Source organism: Tamandua tetradactyla, chromosome 5, assembly GCF_023851605.1.
Source record: "Tamandua tetradactyla isolate mTamTet1 chromosome 5, mTamTet1.pri, whole genome shotgun sequence".
Classification (NCBI taxonomy): domain Eukaryota; kingdom Metazoa; phylum Chordata; class Mammalia; order Pilosa; family Myrmecophagidae; genus Tamandua; species Tamandua tetradactyla.
The window spans coordinates 19,012,268-19,026,603 of NC_135331.1; the positions used below are offsets into that span (position 1 = coordinate 19,012,268).

General features: G+C 43.9%; 1 long non-coding RNA gene across 3 annotated transcripts in view; it reads left to right on the top strand.

Moving 5' to 3' along the window:
* LOC143683699 (uncharacterized) overlaps positions 1-14,336 on the top strand; it is a 100,905-nt gene that overhangs the window by 6,674 nt on the left and 79,895 nt on the right. For 2 of the 3 annotated variants that reach the window (XR_013175616.1, XR_013175617.1), the window contains exons 2-4: positions 412-481; positions 8,893-8,977; positions 9,448-9,564. This is a non-coding gene — a long non-coding RNA (uncharacterized LOC143683699). Of the gene's footprint in view, positions 1-411; positions 482-8,892; positions 8,978-9,447; positions 9,565-12,340; positions 12,542-14,336 lie in introns of those variants that run through there. The other variant, XR_013175618.1, reaches the window with a different exon arrangement.

Below are 14,336 nucleotides of genomic sequence, written 5' to 3' on the forward strand. Positions count from 1 at the left end.
GTCTATTAAAATCAGAACTTCAGTGCGCCAGTCCATCCTTTTCCCTTCTTTCCTTCCTCTACCTAAAAGGGGTGAATAGATGATGGTTTGATGAAATTGTGAACAAAGCCTATACGTGGCCAGCTCAGATTCTTCTTTGAGCTCCAGCTTCAGAACCTCCGTACTGTAAAGAATGTCCATTCCCTGTTCTTGGTAGTGTAGTGAGATGACCTTTTCTCCTCAGGTCTCTTCTTGCTTGGCAGGTGTGCTGGCAGGGGAGCCCTTAATCTTTCTCCAGGTATGTTATGAGCTCTAGACCTGGAGACCAGGAGTGGACTTCTTGCCTCTGATCTTGGGTCTATGCTTCATCACCTCTGAAACTGAGATCTTCACCCCAGTTTGACTCTCATGACTGTTTTTCATTTGTATCAGAACGCACAGGAGGAAGAGGTGGGATTGGAAACTGAGAGACCTCAGTGGGACCAGAAAGTTGTACCAAGAGGTGAGCAGAAGCAACAGATGAGTTATGTTAACAGTAGATCTCTAGAGGAAAGATACAGAAACATTCTGCATGGCAGGAAGTGACAAGATAACACAACCACTAGGGCTGTTCTCAGATTCTGAGCCACCTTCGTATTCGCCAATGAGGCCACTGCTTTGGTTTGACCTGGCTGGATGGTTGCTGCACAGTTCCCTAGAGAAGTCTTTCTTGGCTCCTGCCAGCCACATCTTTATAACGAGCTTCCTTCGCTTGCATTAGCTTGAGTGAGTGCTTGGCAACCAGAAGAACCTAACACACATGGAATGGAAAGGCTTAATATAAAGCCTTCCTCCATCCCTGAGATTCCATGTGCGTCAATCATCAGACATTTTTTGAAGTCCCAGTGTATGCCAGGCCCTTTGCTAGACCTTTAAAATAATAACACTTGATATTTGTACTGATTTCTATGTATCAAGCACTTTTCCAAGCTCATCTTAACTCAACTAATCCTCATAACACAATTCCCTAAGTAGAATTATTTCTGGTTACAGATGAGGAAACTGAGGCCCAGAGAGTTTAGGCCACATGCTCAAGATTGCCCAGCTAATAGTGGTAGTATATCTTAATTTGGATTCTTCCAGAAACATGTTCTAAGACAAGGATTTGAGGGCAAGTTGGGGAGCAAAGTTGGTGTGAGGGGAGTGAGATAAGAAATGGAAGGCAGCTAATCAAAGGTGCATTATGAAGACAGTAACCCCTGCAGGCAACTTGTGAGTGGTTTTGTTTGGCCCATGAAACAAGAGGCTTGCAGTCAGCTTGCAAATGAAGAATATATCTTCATTTGAAGATATATATCTTCAAATATATCTTCAAGAACCAGCCCTCTTTTTTTGTCTTCCTGCTCTTTTTCTTTACATGACTTTCTTCCTCATGGTTGCATGATGGCTGCAGCTGCACCTTCAAGCATTTTGTCCATGATCCAGGCAATAGGAAGGGATATGGCATACCTTTCCTCCTCTAAGATTTTTCTTTTCATTCTGGAAGGGATGTTCTTCTCCCTGGGGAAACTCTGGGGCCAAACAGAACACATCTCAGAGATTTCCCGCTGGAGAGATGAGTGAACTGGGGTATCTATAGACTCACTTCTGTCAGGCATTGGTTGAAGGACGCTCCTAATTGGAAATAAGGTGGGGGAATTAATTTCTTGGTACTTCTGGCTAATCATATGGGCAGCAAAGAAGAATACATGATTAAGTGAAAGCCTCAGGTGCAAAGAAATGTAGGTGCTAGCCGTTGGAAATCAGGCTGTTGTGCTTGGAAGTGGTAAAGGCAGGGGGAGGTAAGCTGTCAGCATCTGCTTATAGGGTGGGCACATGAGAATTTGAATTCAAGTGGCCAGGCACCAGATCTGTACCACACTACTGTAAGAATAAGGCCCTGTGCTTCCCTCATGGAGCTCCCTGTGGATTAGAAGGTATGTGCACAGTAGAAAGTCTTGGAAGGCCCGGGGGAGACCATTGGATGAATAAATAAGCTATAGGTGCTGTGTATGTTGTTTTTTTTTTGGTATCTGTACGCATATTTCCTCCCGGCCCACAAACTCTAGAGCACAACTTTGGTAGACTGAATTGTGTACTGCAGAATGGATGTGTTCTTAGTCTTGGTCTGCGTTCTGGTGGGTATGGATCTATTATAAAGAAGATCTCTTCAGGGCAGGCCACGGTGGCTCAGCAGGCAAGAATGCTTGCCTGCCATGCCAGAGGACCCGGGTTTGATTCCTGGTGCCTGCCCATGTTTAAAAAAAAAAAAATCTCTTCAGGATGTTACTTCAGTGAAAATGTGGCCCAGTGAATCAGGTTGGGTTTTAATACAGATTCTTGGTGTCCTTGATAAGCAGAGTGAAAGTCAGATAGAGAAAGCCATGGGGGAGAAGCTAGAAGTCAATGGAACGTAAAGGAGAAAGGAAAAGATGCTGCCATGGGCATTGCCAGGTGACAGAAAAGCCACAGCACCCCAAAAATATTGTCAGCCAGCCAGAAGATACCAACCTGATCCCAGAAGGAAGCAAGCCTTCTATCCTCTGAAACCATGAGGCAACAAAATTCCTGTTATTAAGCCAATCCATTGTATGTTATTTATTTTAGCAGCTAGGAAAGTAAGACAACAAGTAGGCATGCCTATTAGATTTCAGAGATGTTTATGCTGTGGGGCAGGAAAACACATCACCTCCAAATGGCTGTTGATGGGGGAGATATCCTGCAAATAACAGCATGAGCCCCCTCCCACCCTCCATCTCACTGTCCTCCACCCACACAAGCTGGAGGACAAGAGCCCCACAAGACCATCAAAATGAAGAACGCTAGCCTGTTTTCCATGCATGGGGGGAACGTTGATGCATCAGGAATCAGCTATTTTGAAACCTGTTTGTCTGGAATCTTATATCTAAATTATGTTCCTCAAAATTTAATAAATGAGGTTTAATAGAATGCACTCAGGCGGCACTGATGAAATCTGTCATGGAAAATATTATGATTTTATTGTTTTTATATAACCTCTTTGGAACCTGCTTCTTATTATTTGCACGCCTACCCCTTTCCCTCCCACTTTCAGGTTTTTAAGTGTTTTAGCTTAGCTCGGGAATCTGGTGAAGCCCCTGGAGGGTGATTCCCGCTCTCTCTCCTCCATTACCCATGATAGGGAGGAATTGGATGCCTTGGTCAAATCCTTACTGGGCGTAAACAAAGTTGTAAATAGTTGTTTTAAAAGAGATATTTGATTTCAGATGAAAAATGTCTGCATTTAACTTCTGAACCTATGATGCCACAATAACACTTCTCCCCAAGGGAAGAGATTGGACCCTTCAGTACAGGTGGAAGACAAGGCATTAATGTCATGGGAACTTGGTGCTGGAAGGGACAGATGAGATTGTCCCAGCCAGAAAGATATGCCTGTTCTGTGCCCGTTAGAGTGCTAACAGCTTTGTATGATGTTTGGTCTTTACAACAATCCTATGAATAGCTCCTCTTATTATCACCAATTACTGAAGAGGAAATTGGAGGTCCCATTCTGATTAAGATAGTGGGGATAGAAGCTTCAGTTTCTATCCCCCCAACAAAAGCAATGAACAACCAGAAAGGACTGGCAGAAACATCATTCCCCGAGCTCCAGGAAATGGACTGTAGTAACAGGGAGAGCCCTGAATCAATAAAAAAGCAGTAGGATCTTGAGGTGCCCTGGATGACCCTTCCTGCAGTCACCAGCTCAGCATGGAGTTGGCCCATGTGCCCAATGTGGGTTCCTGGTCCCAGTTATAGAGGAGCAGAGAAACCTTTGTGCACACCCTGGGAGCAGGTATGACTGGCCTAATCTGGCAGCCTGAGGGAATGAACCAGACACTCATCTCAGGCTCACCATTCCAGATCTTGCCCTATGTTTAGAGGCAGCTCACACAGCTCTCCTACAGAATGCTGTGGGACAGCACTCAAGTCGTGGCTGCCTGGGTCCAAGGACTGCAGGCTGCGGGACTTGTAATTCAGTGCCCAGACAATGAGGAAACTGTTTCCTAAGGAAGAGGAGACATTCATATATGTGTAAATGGAGGAATTCCTAGGGCCGTGTGCATGCCCAAGACAACATGCATGTGCAGAAAGACCCAGGGAGGCTCCAACACTTCAGCCTTGAACTATCCTCTAGACTCATTGTATGGATAGGCTCTGAAGTAGAGAACTCACATAGGTCAGTCCACACAGCCTGGGAAAGATGTTTTCTTTTTCACCTTCCTTTTTTAAAAATTAACTCCTGGCATTCAAGGAAAACTCTGTCATATCACTAGCTGGATACAAGGTTAGGAAACAGACAGCTCAGGGCCTGAATTCCAGTGATAACACATTAAAATATCAAAATGTCCAGGTTTCAACAAAAGGTTACAAATCATACAAAGAAACAGAAAGTGATGGCCCAGACAAAAAAGATTAAAGTATTAGAAACCATCAGTGAGGAGGTTCAGACTAGGACATAACAGAACTAAAGGAAATCAGGAAAATGATAGATGAGCACAAAGAAAATATCCATATAGAGACAGAAATTATGAAAAGGAACCAAACAGGATGGAGACCCCAGTTACAGAAATAAAAAATTTCGTATGGGAGTTTAGCAGCAGATTGGAACTGGCCAAAGAAAGAATCAGTGAACTTGAAAATAGGATGATTGACATCATCCAGTCTGAGAAGCAGAAAGAGGCAAGAATGAAGAAAAGTGAACAGAGCCTGAGGAACTCGTGTGACCCCAAAAGCATACCAATATATACATTGCACATCCCAGAAGGAAAAGAAAGAGAGAAAGGAGGAGAAGGAATATTCAAATAAATATTGACTGAAAATGTCAAATTAATGAAAGACATGAATATATACATTCAAGATGCTCAAGAAACTCCAAACAGGATGAATTCAAATAGACCCACATTTTGACATAAACTGTCAAATACCAAAAATAAAGACAGAATTCTGAAAGCAGCAAAAGAGAAGCAACAAATCACATACAAGCAAGTCTCAGTAGATTAAGTTTCAGTTTATCTTTGTGGACCATGGAAGCAAGAAGACAGTGGGATAACATATTTAAAGGTTGCCAACCAAGAATTCTATATTTGGCAAAACTGTCTTTTAACAATGAGAGAGAAATTAAGACATTCCCAGATAAGCTAAAGTTGGAGGAGAACCTCATAGCTAGACCAGCTCTACAAAAGCAGCAAAGAAAGTTCTGCGGGTCTAAAGGAAAAGACAACTGACAATAGATGAAAGCTACATGAAGAAGCAAACTGTCTAGTAAGGATAACAACACAGGTAAATATAAATGGCAATACTCTTGCATTTTTGGTTTGAAAATCCACTTTTTGTTTCCCTTAGGATCTAAAAGGCAAATGCATAAAATGTTATGATAAATCTGTGGTTTTAGACTCCTAATGTATAAATATATACTTTGTGATAAGAACCACGGAAAGGTGGGGGGACAAAGGGGTACAAGATCAAAATTTGTGCATTGAATTTAAGTTGGTATCAAAGCAATGAGATTGTTGTAGATTTAGGATGTTCAATCTAAACACCAAGGTAACTAACTATAAAGAAAATATTGGAGAATATGCAAGTTTATAGAGACAGGAGGTGGAGTACAGGTTGTTAGGGATGGGGAGGCAGGAGAAATGGGGAGTTAATGCATAACAGGCATAGAATTTCTGTTTGGGGAGATGAAAAGTTTTAGTAATGGGAGGCGATGAGGATACGGCATCACTGTGAATGTGATTAATCCCACTGAACGGTATGCTGGGGAGGGGTTGAGATGGCAAAGTTGGGTATATGGTCCCACAGTTAAAAAAAAAAAAAAAAGGAGAGGGCGGGCCGCGGTGGCTCAGCGGGCAAGAGTGCTTGCCTGCCATGCCGGAGGACCCCGGTTCGATTCCCGGCCCCAGCCCATGTAAAAAACAAACAAACAAACAAAATATAATAAAACAAGAAAATGTTTAAAGATGTTTCCCTTTCTTCCTTCCTTCCATCCTTCCTTCCTTCTCTCTGTCTTTCCTTCCCTTCCTCCCTCTCTCTTTAAAAAAAAAAAAAAAAAAAAAGGAGAAAGAGCAACTAAAAAGACGATGACAGTTAAATGCAGCATGTGTTTCTGAACAGGATCTAGTAAGGGAGGAGAAAAGGCTCAAAAGGACATTACTGAGGGTGGAAAAGTTTTGATATTGGATGGTGGTGATGGTAGCACAGCTTTATAAATGTAATTAACACCACAGAATTGTACATTTGAAGGTGGTTAAAAAAGTAGTTTTAGATTGAACATATGTTAACAAAGTAAAACATTTAAGAAACCATAGAACTGTATAACGCAAATAGTAAACCGTAATATAAACTATGGACTGTAATTCATAGCATAATTATAATAGTTTCATTAATTGTAACAAAGCTATCACACCAGTGCGAAGTGTTAATAAAGGGAAAACTGGGGGTGGGGGTTATATAGGAGCCCTGTACTTTCTGCATGATTTTTCTGTAAACCTATAACTTCTCTAATTAAAAGGGACATTATTGGAACATAGGAAAAAACTGGAATATAGACTGTAAACTTCATAACAAAGTTAAATTTCTTGACCTTGATAACTGCAGCTAAGGTGGTAACATAAGTGAATATCCTTGTTCTTAGGAAGTACACGTGGCACTGTTGTGTTCAAGGAACATGATGTGTACTACCTACACTCAAGTGTTCAGAAAATGGAGAGGAAGATAAACAGGCAGATCCATTTGGCTCATGAGCCAGGCAGTAGGAAGGGGGCACGGCAAAATTCTTTGCTCAAAGCTTTGTCATTTCATTCTGAAAGGGATGCTTTCAAATCTGACATCTCACTCTATGGAGTAAGTGCTCAATAAGTGTTCATTTAAAAAGAAATGCCTGCCCCCACTGACCCCCCCCAAAAAGAAATAGCTGACTCAGGGTCAGTTGGAATTGCATGTGACTGTAACTGAAGACCTGACAAAGTTGCCAGGGTTTTATTGGGTCCATAAAATACAAGGCTTGCTGTCAGCTGCTCAAGATACCATCTGCAAGAACATCCTCTAGGACCCAGGTTCTTTCTATCTTCTTGCTTCATCAGCCTCATCTTGTGACTTATTTCCTCAGGATTGCTTGGTGGCTGCACCTTTTAGCATTTTGTTCTTGATACAGGCAATAGGAAAGGGGCATGGCAGACTTCTTCTCTCAAAGCTTTGTCTTTTCACTCTGAAAGGGATGTTTTCCCTTGAGACTTGTGTATCTTCACTGCCCAGAACCCACCCGTTGCTGCAAGAGCCTCTGGGAAGATGAGAACTTAGCTTTCTTGCCTATATAGAAGAGGAAAGCAAGGGGAAGGGCTGAGAATACCTGCTGGAGGCAAATCCGCAGTGTGAGCCGTGTGGTCTAAATGTGTGATTAGGCTGGGATTTAAGCCCAATTCTTACTGAGACCAAAGTCTCAAACTTTCCCACAATTCCACAGTTCCTCTTGGAGTCTCTGGTATGACCCTCCTGCTCATGAGGAAACTGACCCCCCCATCCCCATCCCAGAACAGAAGAGACCAATCCGTCATCATCTAGACAGAAATAAGAGAGAGTCAGATTCCTGAATTCCAGCCCAGCCTTTCCATTGTGCCAAGTGACCTTGCCAATAAGGATTTCATGTTTATATAAATGGAAAGCCTCTGGTTCTAAACCCCAGACCTTATCTTCAAACAAGTAGGCCAGAGGATGTGACAGGGGCTGGAGGACAAAGTCATCTTAGGGACAGTGCTCATTAAATAACCTTCCTCTAGCTTCCTCTTTTTCTTGCGCAAAGCCCTCTGATGCTTCCTTATTGCCCCGGACTAAGCCCTCTGCTGGGGCCCAAGAGTTGGCTGAAGTCTTGTCCATTCCCGTGTTGTGTCCTCTCCCGTGAACCTCTACCTGCTGCTCACCAAAGGACACTCTTGTTCACAAGTGTGTTCCAGTGCCCAGTACTCCTGTAGGTCTCAGTGACATTGAATGAATCAATAAATGAGCTAAGTTTATAAATGATCTTTAAAAATCTGCATAGCAGACTCTCCCCTGAAAGAGTATTTTAACAGGGGCCTTCTGGAGACAATTCTTTAACCCAAGGAGTGACTCTACTAGAAAAGGTTCTGATTCATTGCTAGATCCCTGAGTGGGGGGATGTTTTGGGAAGCTTCTAAATGTCTCTCAGACTCTACTGTCTCCTAGTTTAGCTGTCAGCTTGTCCTATCCTAGCGGAGAGGTTGGGACAGAATATTTAGAGGCTGCCTCCAAGGAGCAAGATCCAAAAATGGGTCTTGGGGATAGGGTTGAGCTAGAGATATTGCTTTGAATGGGCTCCAGGGCTATATAGAACCAAGGAAAGATAATGACAAAGGTGGTGAAAAGTTGAGAGATGCTCATGGACGCAGGCAGCCAGAATGAGCGCCCAGGTACTTTGAGGGCTGAGATGTTGACTGATGACTTTGTACATCCCAGGGTAGGCATCTTTCCTTAATACATGTCTCTGTACCTGCCACTGGGATATAGGATTGCTACCTGTCTACTCACCCTGCCCCAAGCTGGCTGGGATACTTCTAATAAAAATCCAGTTAGTAAGAGCTGGGAGATCTGATGGAGTTGGGACTTAGGAAAAGACAACTTTTACTATATATTTCTTAAAGTAGCAGTTAACACAAGACCTCTAGAATCTGGCTGCCTTGGATCAAATCCCATTTATGTCACTAAATGTGTGACCATAGGGCAATTGTAAAAAATATTAAAAAAACTCGCATGGCCATTGTGAGCTTTGAATGAGAGAATACATATCATTTAGTTCTTAGCATGTACTTACTGTTCAGTAATTATGAACCAATATTCTTATTTCTTATTTTTATTTTTTAGACTGTGCTTCAGTTTCTCACCTCTGTCAGGAAATCAGAATCCTGGTCCTGTCCACCTCTTGGGGCTGTTATGAGACATAAATGAGGTAATGTTGTGAAGATGTTCAGTACTTTTTAAAGTGGTATGTGGCTCCAGACATGTTCAGGAACTGAAGGCAGGGGGTCAGCCCAGATGACCCCTGGAGATTTCCTTTATGTCTAGAATTCTGGGGCTATTGAAGTACATTGGTTGTATGTTAAGCATTGCCTGTAGATTTGGGGAGACTCAAGAGAATAATAATATCTACATTTAGGAAGTTTGTAATCTTGTTAGGACAACAACATCTTTGAAAAACCCATATATGCCTGGATTTCTAGCAGAACCTAAGTGGAGGTTAGATATATGGCTGAGACTCGATGTCAGCAATCCCATTTCCTCTTCTTGGGCACACAAGGAGATCAGATGTCCTAACCTCCTTAGCAATTAAGTTGGAGGCCATGTGATTGGATCTTAGGCAGTGAAATCTGGGTATCTCTTTGATGGTTCCATGATGTTCTCTCTCCCCTACTGTTACAGTGACTGCAGAGGCCTGAACTGAACGTGACAGCATTGCAAGATGAAGGAGCCTAGATCCCTGAGTCATCACATGGGGGAGAGTCTCCAGGAGAGCCTCTGATTTGCACTCACTGTGAAGTAAGTGAGAAATAAACCTGTATTGACTTATGATGTACAGATTTGGGGTTGATTTGCTATGCAGCTATCAATACCTGCCTAAACGAGGGTACATGATGCAGGAAACCATTCTTCCCTTTATCTGTTTGCATCCACTGATTTAGATTAGGGCCTTCTGGGAAAAATTTCCAACAGCCTCCATATCTGGGTGGGGTTTATACATAATGTGGTGCTTACAGCTATGTAGCCCCGAAAAACATGTTCTTAAATGTAATCCAAGTGTGTGAATGCCTTGTAAATAGGACATTTTGAAGAGGTTGCTTAAGTTAAGGTGTGGCCCAACTGAATCAGATTGGGTCTCAGTTCTATTACTGGAGTCCTTTAGAAACAGAATGAAATTCAGACACTAAGAGAGAAAGCCAGGGGAAGCAAGAAGCTAAAAGTCACCAGGGCCTGGAAGAGAAAGGAGAAGACACCGGCATGTGCATGGCCATGTGACAGAAAAGCCAAGGACCAAGCACCACCAGCTTCCATGGATCTCCCACAACCTTTGGGGAGAAAGCATTGGCTTGCTGACACCTCGGTTTTGGTTCTAACCTCCAAACTGTGAGCCAATACATTCCCATACATTGCCTGCTCTTAGTTGTATAAGCCCAGCCAGGAAACACAAAGGACAATATGTGAGATAGCTTTGGGGATGTGAATGGTTCAGTGGGAATAGATTGCAAAAGTCAGAACAGGGCCCGTTGTTAGGGACAAAATTCAGTGGATGCAGTGACTTTGCTGGTCCTTAGGGGTTGGAGGAAAAGAGCAGTCCTGAAAAAAAGCATATGGCTCCTGCTTTTATTATCCTGGACTTACTCCCCTTGGGAGAAGAGAGTTCATGAGCAACCCCAGGGCCCCAAGCATCAGTTCTGTGGGGTACTCCAAAAAGAGTCACTAGTGGAGGAGGCTATAGATAATTTATACACAGCAGAAGGGAGTTTATCGCCAGGCGGATGGAGCTCTGAGTTCCGCAGCTGGAAACTGGCTCTCGTGAGAGTGCTGTGCCAGGCCAGCAGCTTCCTGGAGTACCAAATACGAATGAGATGTCAACAGCTCCTGGTACTCACCAGCTAGTAGATTGGGACGGGAACCTTGAAAGGGTCAGGGTTTCTGCCAGTTATGAGATGGGAAGAACTAAGGAGCTGGAAAGCCTTGGGTATGCCTCTTTCCTATGACCGCGCTGGTGCCTACCAGGTGGAGGGACCCTGGGACTCACCAGGGAACATCCTGATAAATGCAAAGTTGACGCTGAGCAGCCTGGGCAGAGAAATGCCGGGGGGATTTGTAGCAAATGAATCACTGGGATGGTAGCAGGCTCAGCCCAACTGCCTGAGGATGCTGGAGAGATAGATGGTGGCTCTAAAATGTTGCAGCAACACCTAGCTGGTGGTGATAGTGGGGCGGGAAGGGGGGTCCCTTGCTTCTCTTTCTTCTGTGCTCCAAACTGTTTGTTTTTCAGGCCACTAGCCATCAGCTCCCTTCCCCTCCCCCCCCTCTCTCTAGGAAATCACAGCCATCTTCCGGCATGGGTATTCTGTCTCTTGCCAATTTTTTAGCCACTTAGAACATAAGCAGAAAGGGGAAATGCTATTTTAAAAAGAATGCGTGACTGTAACTGATTTATTAATAGCCCATAATGCTGGTAATAGGCAATCTATAAGTCTGTTCCTAAGAATTTATAGGGCAAATATTCCAGAACCATATTAAAGACACCACTCATAAATGCCTGCAAGCCTCAATCTATTAACTTCGGTGGTGGGTGGATGTCATTATCTGTAGGAAAACAAACAGAGAGCCAGTCCCTGGCTCTGATTTCCTTAGACGCTCCAAAAACCGCACAGTAAGTAAGCAAGTTGTATGACATGCCCTAGGCAAGAGTGTCCCATGCATAGAAATCAGACTTTGGCTTTGTTAATGTGTGTGCATGCATTTTGCAAAGCGCCTGAGCTTGGTGGAGTGCAGGAGGGGTCAAGAAGTCTTAGCTGGTTGGAGGCGGGGATTGGTGAGAAGCCGAGGCTGGGAATCAGGCTGGCCATTAGGGCCATTTCCTTTTTCCTTTATTTGTTAATACTTAAAAGAATGCTGAGTAAAAAACACGCTCACTATTGAATATTTAACAAATATTGGCAGGTGTTAAAAAATAGGAAAGAACATTACCTTAATTCAAGCAACCACAGGCAGTCTCCTTCTTTCAAATCTCTGTTGAAGAGTGGTGTGTAGGCTGCTTGCATCAGAATTCCCTGGGATGGAAGGACTTGAAAACGAAGTTCCCAAGACCCCATCCCAGATCCGATGGACTCAGATGATCTGAGGTTGTGACATCTGCATTTTTAGCAAGCTCCCCAGGTGATTCCAAGGGAGGCATACTGAGGTTTGAGAACTCTGGTCTTTAACTGATTGTGACTGATTCTCCAACGCCATATCTCACATGAGAGAAAGCAAAACTGCCTGGGGAAAGTGGAAAATGCAGATTCCCTGGCTCTGATCCAGGAGGTTCTACTGCAGTCTATCTGGGGTGGGGCCTGGGACTCGGAATTGTACAAGATCAGCAGGTACTCATGCGAGACCTGGTTTGGTTGAGCCTGAGCTAAGCCAGGGTTAAAGTCATATGGATCCAAAGGGGAAGAAGACAGGGCCTGCCCAGGGTTTAAGCCATCTGCAAACTCATAGCTCCTTTTGCTTTTCCCACTCCCTCACGTGAGGTCTACCATTTCAACTTCTGCACTCTGTCTGTTTTGTGGCCCCTGCCTAGAATGCTGTCCTCTTTCCCGGCTTTTCCAACCTTATCCTAAAACGCAGCTCGAGGTTCAAGTCCAGAAGGCGTCTCCACTCCCCAGGGTCTCTGCTTTTCATTACTCCCCACAGCACTGGGTGAGTGCCCTATGGCAGTCTTTGATTGCATTTGGATTTACTTCTTTCTGCATCTGGTTGAGCTGGCGTTATCATTTTTCAGTCTCGTTTCTCCTCAGTTTGCTTTTTAACATGAATTTCCCTCCACTTATTATTTTCTTATTAGAGAAGTTGTGGGTTTGCAGAACAGTCGTGCCTAGAAGACAAGATTCCCATCCACTGCCCTATTATTAGCACCCTGCATTTGGTGAGATAATTTGTCACAATTGATGAAAGCACGTCATTATAGTTGCACTATTCACGATAGTCCGTGATTTAACTCACGTTCACTGTTTGAGTCGTGCCGTTCCGTGGATCATTTTAAAAAATGTTTTATTCTGCTACCATATATGTAACTTATATCCCCTTTTGACCACATTCAGATATATATTTTAGAGACACGGTAGTTATGGTCGCACTGTAGTGCTACCATCGCCGCTGTCAGGAGCCCCGTTCCCACCCCCTCAACTTATTTTTTAATACATTTTCCACACTCAGTCTTGGGTGAGAATTCATCTGTCTCCGTCGCTCAACTCCAAGTGTCTCTGAGGCAGGGTCCCCGCCTTACCTTGCTGGCTTCCCAGGGGCCAGAATATGTCACAGCGATTCCTTTCCACAAGGTTCTAAGGCTTCAGACCACTTTTCCCCCACTCACCTCCCACAGTAATAACAGCAGGGGTGAAAATAAAATAAGAATATTAGCAGTGTGGCTTATTGGGTGCTCATTATGTCCTCTGCACTGTGTAAATTCTGCCTCCCTCAGTTGGGTTGTTAGCACTATTTACCTTGTAAGCTTGGTTTCCCCATCATTCATTCATTTATTCAGTCAACAAACATTACCAGACACCAAAGAAGTGGAGACTCAGAAATGAATAAATGAGACGTAGGCCTTGACAATGTCTGAGATAGATATCTGTTGTTTCTTCACTGCCCAGCATCCATTTTTTTTCTTTGTATGCTGTATGGCAGGGGTCACATTTCATTCTTTTTCCGTGTGCGTATCCCCTTATTGCAGCACCATTTGTTGACTGTTTGTTTTTGTTTGGCTTTTCATTTGTTTTGCTTGTTTGTTTGTTTGGGAAGTGCATGGGCCAGGAATCGAACCCAGGTCTCCCACATGGCAGGTGAGAATTCCACCACCGAACTACCCTCACACCGACCCTAGCATCCATTTTTACTTTGCAGATCATTTCTTTTACTGGGGCGATCTTCCCCTATTGGGAATAGTAGGGTGGGCCCGTAGCTGGGGGCTCTGCTCTCTCTTGGCCAAATGTAGTGTCCCAAGCAAGGCCAACCCATCATTTCCTCCTTGGAATTTGATTCTGAGCAGGAAGAAAAGGATCCTGAGAAGACTGAGGTTCTGTTTCCATTCCAGCAGTGGCATCATGCCAGATTATTCTTGCAATGAGACTGCCCTTTGCTTTCTACTTCCCAGTGACTTCCCAGTGCTCTGAAGCATCCTTGGTTCACTCCCAAGGACCTTCTCCAATCTCACAGTGGTTCCTTGAGCTCTTATATCCATCCAATAAACTCCCCTGCTGGCTAAGTTAGCCAGAGGCAGGCTCTGTTACTCACAACCACTGAGCCCTGATCCGTACAGGCTTATGGGAGTTTGTGGCATTCATAACGGGAGCACATGCCAAAGGCACCAATTCCAGCCTGAAGAGGTCAGAGAAGGCATCCTGGAGGAGGTGGCATTTAAACTGAGTCATGGAGGATGAGTAGGAGTTACTGAGATGGAAAAAGGCAGGGAGAGGAGTGCCTAGGCAAGAGAAAGGCTCATAAATAACAACATCAGGGGCTCTTATTGGCTGATTATTGTGCCAGGCACTGTGCTAAGAGCTTTATTTGGGTTTTCT